General features: G+C 32.8%; 1 long non-coding RNA gene across 1 annotated transcript; it reads right to left on the bottom strand.

The window, feature by feature from the left end:
- Positions 1-4892: 4892 nt before the first annotated feature.
- Positions 4893-9300, bottom strand: LOC132731147 (uncharacterized). The gene is made up of 3 exons (XR_009625841.1): positions 9161-9300; positions 6734-7013; positions 4893-5819 (listed from the first exon to the last, which is right to left on the bottom strand). It is a non-coding gene; the product is annotated as an uncharacterized LOC132731147 (long non-coding RNA).
- Positions 9301-9836: the final 536 nt, after the last annotated feature.

The following is a 9836-nucleotide window of genomic DNA, read 5'->3' as shown; positions in this document are numbered from 1 at the left end:
CGGAAAATATTTGAAAAAATCGTCAATAGAAAATATTGTTTTTAACATTATTATTACTTTTAAAATATTTCCAAAAATCTTTGTGGTTCGAGTAACGCAACATTTCAATCTCTCGGATCTTTGAAGCTCTATTACGAATACGCTTAAATTTTACAGTCTTTTGTAAGTTATGTTTTAATATACACAATTCTTCCCTATCAATATTGCTTTTTGGTCATATTAAATTTACGCAAAGCGTTTAAATAAGTGTTTTTTCGCCTGCACACATTCATAATCAAACCAGTCTTTTATTCTTTTCATTATTTTAAACAAAATGATGCATCCCTTTTTAACAATATGTGATTTAAAAAACAGTGGTTTTGGCAATATCTTGTATAATTGACGTAAAATCAGTAACAAGATTATTTACTGACGTCTTATTTTCAACATATATTAAGACGACCGTAGGGAGTCTTATCGGAACTCTTACCCATATAAACTGCAAATCGGCTCTTACAACTCGATATCAGATAAAAATATAGAAAGTGTCACCTCTTTAAATTAAGCATAACATTATTTTCCCCAGCAGTCACGTACAAACAAGGATGGGGTCCAATTACTTAATCTGGCATGTAAACAATGACTTTTCAACAATACCTAGGATTGTTTAATGCAATTCATTCTGTCATATGAAACAAAATAATGTTTTGCTTACTTTTTCTAGAAAATATAAAGCAGTCAGCAAATATATAATTGACATTTTTTCTTAGAGTTAAAAGGATATCAAAAAGTTACTGTGTTCTCATTTGTCTCTGCGAGCTGAGCTCCACGTGCATTATCTATGTAATAAATTTGAATGTATCCTCACATTGCTACAGTGTTATCAGCCTTTTTTAGAAACACCTGACCTGGCTAATTAAAATATGCCAATCACAATTTTCACTATCAGCACTGGTTTCTTCATGAAAAAGTGGCTACACTAATTACTTGCCGAGTAAGAGCGTTTTGGGAAATTTATCCGACAAAAACCCCCCGCAGAGTTTTTAAAAATTATCGTTCTGTAAAAAAGAAAAACTTTTTAAAAAATATACTGGGGTCCAAACTTGGGCATTTTAAATGTCACATTGGCATAAATTTTTTTGTTTTCTAACTCTTTTTTGTGTCTTAGAAAAATTTAGCGTTTTTTAAATTTTTCTCGAAGGGAAACCCTTTTGGCGGAAATTCAACGTTAAATTTTTTGTCGAATGCTTAATTTAAATTCTCAAAAAATAAAAATGCAAGAAAAATTCTTTAACAAGATGATTACCTTAACTTTCACATGTTTTTTACTGAAAGGTTATTTACATTTACCAGTGCTTCAAAAAGTTTATATCTCGTTACTTATCTTTTAAAACGAAAGCAGTGCGCTCGATTTTTCCAGTATTTGATCCTGGATAATGTAGAATTTTCTAAGTTCAAAAACATGCATAAAATCCACAATTAATGGGCTTTGGGGAGCAACCTCTTATATTAGTGTGTGAAGTTTAAAGCCATTCTATTCAGTAATTTTGGAGATATCAACTTGCGCATATTAATTTATCTGTTCTTTACACTTAACGCCGTATAAGTCAGATACAGTTACTCGTAATTTCTTCAAAAGTGTCTTCTTACAGACGTGAAGCAGACAAACAACAATTTATCGGAAAATGTGTTGTTTATCCTAGCCAACGTTCTTCTTACGTCTGTAAGAAGACACTTTTGAAGAAAAACTAGTACTGTCAATTTCTCAGTGTTTATTGTAATTTAATACCACTAGCTACAGCTCGAATTCGCTATTCCTTCCATTATCTGTTTACACAGGTGTGTTGAAAATTCGTATATACAAAAGCATACTATTTATCGTCAAAATCTTTAACCATCACTTTTATCAGCTCAGCGTAATAAAGCGTAGTGGTGAAGTATTTGCTTCGTGAGTGTAGAGACCCTGGTTGAAATCCCGGAATAGGCATTTTTCTCTTTTATTTTAATTTTTTTACTTTAAGCTATCTTTCAACGTACTTGATTTTAGTTCCTTAAACAATGTTTATTGAGAACATTTAGTTTTACACACAATCGCAAAATTTAAGGGTTTAAATTAAGAAAAACACGTCGTGGAAAACCCTTATAAGTTTTTTCCTTTTAAAATTTTTCAAAAACCCTTAAAGGAATTTAGGTTTAAAAAGAGAAAAAGAAAAGTTTCGGGGACACACCCATAAAACATATCATTTTTAAATAAAAACTTTAAATAAAAAAATTTTGTGCAAATTTTAGAATTTTAACTCGAAGAACCAAATTTTTAAAACTGAGGGTTTACCCCTAATCTAAAAACTCTTAAAAACCCCTTAAAAGGGGCCCCCTTTTCGGGCTTTTCGTTGGGCCCCAAAAATTCCCTTTTTTTTTTTCCCTTCCTTAAAAAATTTTGCCCCCAAAAAAAAAAAATTTTCCCCCAAAAGGCCCCCAATTAAAAATTGGGAAAAAAAAAATAGGGGGTAGGCTTTTTATAAATGTAAACGTTATAGTGTTGGACTTATGGCACATTCGTGAAGTGCAGTAGCAAACTCTTGGAAGTCAGTGTTGAACTCTTTAGCTCCTCTTGTATAGCCTACTTCACTTGACCCACATGTGAAACCAAATAAATAAATAACTGAGATTTATTGGCCACGGGTATTTTTCAAAGCGTTAAGCACAGCGTTGTTTAGTAACTTTGTATATCTGATATACTTTTGACAAATTAAAGAAAAATAAGATTATTTCAAACATACCTGTCTATTTACATCCTTTAAAGTCGTGACCTACGAAGAGTAAAGTGCATGAAATGTGTTACAAGAGTTGTTAGAGGAGACAGCGCGCTCGACTAATTAAATACTGTATGCAGTAAAAGACGGCAAAATTATGACAAAAATCAATTATGATATAAATATATTTCTGTATCAGTATCAATAAAGCACTCAAATGTTCAACACTTTTTGCACAACATAACATGCATTTGTCCATGTCAATGAAAATAAAACAGAAATATCTCCTCTCTTATGGAAAAAAGAACAACGATTTGAAATCTGAAGTCAATCTCTTCAGTAACAAAGATGATAAAACTAAGAGCAAAGATATAATATGTTAGTTCAGAGAAGATTCCTCTTGAAATAAAAATGATAAAGTAATGAACCTTGTCATACATATGTGGGTTAATGACAAATAATAAACAAGAAGTATTTTTTAAAAAATACTCGGACGACGTAAAACTGCTTTTACTTGCATGGTGTCTTTCGGTACGCACATGTTTTTTTCCGGGATCATATAGACGTTATTGGCAGTCTCGTCATTTTAGAATGTCATATATAACTGTTATGAATTCTTATGAATTAATGTAAAATCTTAAAGAAGTGTAAATTATTTATTGGGAGGAAGTTCAAAAATTTCAAATATCCAAGAAAATTAACTGTAAAGTTTGATTCCGAAACTCCTTTATATTATTTTATTATTTGGACATGAATAGATAATTACACTAATTTTAAAGTGGCCAATGAGATTCCCGGATTTCCATTTGTAATTCTAAAATGACCGGCTGTCGGTGCAGACGGGAATATCTAGCTCTTGGGTAACTGTTAAGCGGAAACTCGGCAGAGCCTCGTTACCGCCGTGAACAGTCACCTTCGAGCTAGATATTCCAGTCTGTACCGGCAGCCGGTGTAAGATTCATATAGTCGACTTCTCCAATCACCAACGAGCGAAGAACAGGTTCCGGGGAGATTCGGCACGAAAAGCCGCCGCTGATGTGGACTCTACGATCGGACCAGTAAATGCGCAGATAATCTGGCCTATATGGTTAATTCCTGCGTATAAATTAACCTATCTACACACAAACTTCTCTGAATCCCTCCCTATGCATGCTTGTCGCGGCAGACGACAGGTCTAGTTTAATTATCCTTACAACCAATGATGATTGTGGCGTTTCGACATTACTGTCATATAATGGCGCCAAAATGATTGGTTGATATTTCATGACTTAATCGGAAGGGTTGATTGGACATTTCATGACTTAATCGGAAGGGTTGATTTGATATTCCGTGACTTAATCGGAAGGGTTGATTTGATATTCCGTGACTTAATCGGAAGGGTTGATTTGATATTCCGTGACTTAAACGGAAGGGTTGATTGGACATTTCATGACTTAATCGGAAGGGTTGCGATAACAAGAATAATTATGTATATGGAACAGCCTTGGAGGAAATGTCAACTCCTTACCGTCAACAAATGAAGAACGGCTTAGAGAAACACTTAATCTGGCGAAACTCCGCTGATGAGGAACGTCGGTCGGACCAGGAGGTTCCCTGTTGTAACAAGGTCGAACAACCGACCAATCGTAACCCAGCTCCATAACTAGCTTCCTCGCATGAAATTGTCCCAAGTCCCTGGCGGAATTCAAGGTTATAGTGGCGAGGGGTAAGTGATTCAAATTTGACGATACGATATGTATCCTCCTGCCCGTGTAGGCCCATATTATAGGCCCATTTTTCCCCCGAGATATGTTTTAATTATAATTTTTGGTGCACTTAATATATCGTTTCAAAAACGTTACTCTGTACGTAACTAAATGTCTGATTCCTCCTTTTCTGCTTTTGCCTTTTGGCAATTTATCAAATTATAGTGATTTAGCATTGTGTATGGAAGTCATACTTTGCTTACATTTTACTGCATTATTTTGAACAAAACTTCTAATGTAGCGCTTCTTTCTTCCGGAAACAAGCAACTGTCATATTCTGAAACCATTATTTATTTAAACGTTATGCTTTTCATTTGTGCCTTTTCTAATGAAGTAAAACATTATTGGTTTCTCATTGATAACGTGCCTTTAAAGTAATACAGTGGTTCAAAATAATAACGAACAAGCCATTCAATATATAATGTCATTTTAATGACCAAATTTTCAATGAAAAATGAATTACATATTAATTATATTTGCTGACTGTGTGAGACGGTAATTTAATGTGTTAAATAAAAAAATGTATATGTACATAGAAAATAAATAATATTAATATGATAATAATAAATTAAACAATAGCCAGATGAAAGTACATGTACGTGCATAAGGAAATAAATTATGTCAGTTATCATGAAAAACAAAAAAAAGTACATGTACATCCTTAATAACATGGAAACTTGAAAATGAGAACTGTTTGTGAAAAGATGCGAGCTCTCTTAAATTACAAATGCTTTAACGAAAATTAAACAAATGTTCTCAATTTATTAAGCTCAGCACAATTCAAAGACTTAGATATACAAATATATTTATCACATGAATGGCAACATAACTTGCTGGTAAATAATGTTATCCGACAAAAGCTCGTAAAAAATCGGCAATATTCGTTACTTTCCGTATCTAATCGGAAAGAGGTGGGTCTGCTCGGTTCAATACATGGTGAAAATTTATATTGCCGATTTTTGTTACGAACTTTTGTTGAATTAACTTTTTTTGGATGGATCATCACATATATGGTTGAATGACACAGAAAGTCACAGCAAAAATATGAATTGATTACAAACATTTGTCACATGTAAATAACATGAATTTTGTTCATTTTTTCACCAGCCATCATGTTCACATTTTTAAACCAATGTTCGCATTTATGGTTCACGTTTTTACAAAATTTCACGTACATGACTTCTATATTGAATACACTGCAATATCCCCCTACATGTATAATATCAGGAACTCGTGCTTTCATGTGTACCCTGTAGAAAATGGATCATCATGATCAGGTGACCTGGTAAATAGGTCAAAGCAGCAAACAAAATTAGCCCAACAATGGCAACAGCTATCGTATCTGAAATCTAGGTTAAGGTCATAATCGAATTGAATTTTTTTTTCGTTTTCATTAGAAATTGTATTTATTAATTTTATTTCACTCCACCATTTTTTTTGACATTTTTTACTCTGATGAAAAAAATGTTAGACGGAGTACAATAGATTTAACTGATATAGATTTTTGGATTAGAAAAATGAAAATGTTTTATTTCAAGGGAGCACGCGGTGCAGAATTCCATTGAGTACGTTTTAAACTATGTGAAATAAAAAGAAATACGTGAAAGTTATATTCATCGCTATCACTGTACATTGCATGACATAGTTAAATTGTAGATCTATTTGATTAATATTCTGTTATAAATTTCGTTATATATTTTTTGCAAAGTAGGAAGGTAGATTATTAAGATTTGCCAATACATCTAGTAATGGACTAAAAGTGGTGTATCTAACACAGTTAATTCAATAAAACAGGTATAAAGTGACTTTGTAAATCAGCATTTATATTTACAGTACCTTAAAAAAAGGCTTTATAACAATTAATAATACTTATTACCGTGTCTGTTTCAATCGACTGACGAACGGACGGACGGGCGAACGACGGGACACAACCAACTGACGCATGGATTTATCAATCGATCGAGCGATTGATCATGGATTGATATGAGTTATACTATACAGGGTAAACTGCTGAAGGTCTGGGTAGTTTACCTTCCGGATCACGGCAGTTAGTCACTTTGAATCCACCAGAGCACAGTGGAGCCACCGCATCGTTCCAGGGCAGGCTGTCAAGCAAGTTACCAATACTAGAAGGAACTGATAATTTCTGTACATACAAGAGGTACAGTGCGAATGACCGTAGAATGTTTTTCATGATCAATCACAAAGAAAATGACCTGCGCCTTTTGTGGACCCGGGCTGGACAAAAAAGGATACTGACTATAGTCTTCTCTGCAGGTTCGAGCATGTACAATGCGGTATTTAGTTCGTACTGGAAGTACCAGTAAATGAGAAAAGATCGAAGACGACTGAAAGATTTTGCAATTCCCATCTTTCTTGTTGTGGCTTCCTGAGATTCAATGGTTGAATGAGATCAAATGATCATGTGGCCGATGTTACACTGTATGGGTGTGTCTACGCAGAGAGCCGGTTATCGGAGTTCACTAGGCTGTAACAGAGATGTAGTTATCTAGGTCTCTAGTTGTAATCATATTTACTGAAATGTAAAAGAAAGTGAGATATTTTAATACCAAAAAGAGTCTATCATTCATTAGTATTGTTTATATCAGCATAATTTATTCTGAATACATATCATATTCGCATTAAAATGTTGGGAAGATATATCTTATGCCAAATTATACTTTTACAAACGCTGCATATATACATGTACATTTAATCATGTTGCTAGTAACTTCAAGAAGCACTATGGTAGTCCCAATATGATGTCACCGGCACCTGGGTGGTGGGTGTTAGACTGGTATATCCCTCTAAACTATCATTAATCTGAGGCTTTCGTTGTGTCGTTTTGTGGAGAAAAAAAATTCCATGTTCGTTTTTTTTTTTTTTTTTTTTTTTTTTTTTTGCTGTATATTTTATCTAATTTCTTCATTATTGTTTTTGTTGTTGTGAAGTCATATATTAATAATTTTCACTGTGAAATTTTAAAACACAGTTTTTATTTATATATATATTATCAGTAATCAACCCAAAATCTTATATCGTGTCGTCATTATGTAATGCAGGGCGTTCTTTTAGAGTCTATTAGTTTAGCTAAAAGGAAAAAATTGTAATTAGATCTGAGTTTTGTCAGTCTAAACAGATAACAGTGTCACAACATGTCAACAACTTCATTATGTCAAGGTTTAAGTATGATATAATAGGTTTTTATGAATGCCACGTTACTTGTATTGACACAAAATCATGCCGAAAAGCCTGAATGAGTCTGTCTTGGTCACTTTCCTGCGGTACTACAGCAATCGCAACTTCTCGGCCTTTTTCGTCAAACTACGGATATACTTCAGTAAAGAAAAGGGAAATCGTAACTTATCGGCCCTTTCCGTCAAACCTTAGGTATGGACTAAAGGTTGAATTTCAATCGTAACTTTACGGCACATTCCGCCAAAAGATGTGATTAAAGTCCAATCGGAACATCTCGGCTATTATTAATAATAATAACTTCTTATCGAAGGTCCGAGAAGATGTGATTGATTAGAGTAAAAATATTTTATGTGGTTCGATGAACACTGTTTACTTTATCATTTTTACTATATACATGTAGAAATATGATTGCAGCTTGAAGCAAAATTATGATAAACTGCAAATATTTGTGTCAGATATATTTTAATGTCAATTTATGCTATTTTTATGGTTATGTAAAAAGTGACACTAACAGTGAATGATACGATAAATATCTCACAAATCTAGCACTGAATTTCATGGATTAACGTATGAATAGCAACACAACCGATATCGTATCATCAAACAATATGTGGCTAAAGAATCTTACACTGGATAATTGTTACAATTATTATTAGTTTTTATAACTTTTAAGCTAAGGTCAAGATTAATCTAGTCTATGTGAAATGGTAATGCAAAACTTATTTCTAACACACTAGAATATTCATATAACAAAAGAATGTTTTAAAATATGACAAAAACATTGTGTAATCAGGTTCTTTATCAAACTAACAATGTATATTTCAAACAATTACATAAATGAAAAAGGTATTAAACAACTGAATAGAACGATTACAATAACGGCATATTCTTAACATGTACCTGCTTAATTAATGATATCACAAAAAAACAGTATGAAATTCAAAAAATCCTTTTTTCGCAAATATTTCCACATTTTGATATTCGCAAAATTTTTGTGACGCATAAATATTCACTTATACAGTACTCGTTTTCTTGTTACAATTAAACAGAAGACATCATGTGATAAAATATTATACTTTACTATGATCTTAATACTTCTAATGTATATAAATACTGAATATTGATGAAATTAAATCTGTAAAATAAGATATGTTGTCCCAAGTGAACTTAGAATTATACTGCCTGTTACCCTTGCATAAACACTTACAGTCTTATTTATTTATGGCACATTCGTAAAGTGCATAGGCTTAACTTAAAGTTATCTTTTACCCTTTGATTGTATTGAAATCTCCGTATCTTGTGTTTGCTATAATTGACTAATATACCCCACTTGTAAATGAATTTACTTGACCCGATTTGTGGATCAAAAACAAACAAAAAAAAACGAGATTTATTAGATTGATCATTTACGTAGGCTATAAACAGATAAACAAGTTTAAAAATCTGATATTGTTTATAAATGAATCAAAATAATTTCAAACATACCTGTCTTTTTATATCCATTCTTATTTTCTATCCTGTTTTAACGTGAAATATGTAAAAATTTGAAAGAAAAATCTGTTAATCCTTCAAAATCGATACCGCTATTACAATTACAATACCGTACGATTTAAGTACATACCCCGTCTATAAGCTGTTAATCGATAACACTCGACTGGGTCAGTAAATAGTTGATTGATTCTATTTATAGACGTAGTTTATTTATAGTCGCCATCGGTTACCCGCTATTCTAACATGACCATTGTTAACACGTGATAATGGACGAACGGGACAACAGTTGAAGTTGTCGACAACAGTCGTACTACATGGATGGAGTCGGCCCACTGAATTTTCGTACTTTATATCATATAGTAAATCCATCACATTTAAGGCTAAATTCTGGACAAAGCATATCCGGTACCGGAACTTCATGGCCATTTCTTTAAACACCAATGCAGTCCAAGTAAATTTAGCACAAAAAAATAATACATTAGCCCTTGGAGTTTTTCTGCAGCTTTTAATTTCTGTAATCGCTAAAGAATAGTCCAAATAGTAACTGGCGTGCATTCTTGTGCATAGTAGCTCCTGAAACCTTCCACCCAGAAATGAAATCCTGCAAAAATACATCAAAAACAAAGTACTCAGAAATGAAACTTCATGTACATAATTACTAAAAATATAC

The sequence above is a fragment of the Ruditapes philippinarum genome, unplaced genomic scaffold (assembly GCF_026571515.1).
Source record: "Ruditapes philippinarum isolate M1 unplaced genomic scaffold, ASM2657151v2 ctg5455_1_1_1_1, whole genome shotgun sequence".
Lineage (NCBI taxonomy): Eukaryota > Metazoa > Mollusca > Bivalvia > Venerida > Veneridae > Ruditapes > Ruditapes philippinarum.
This window is presented reverse-complemented; position numbering and strand designations above follow the sequence as displayed.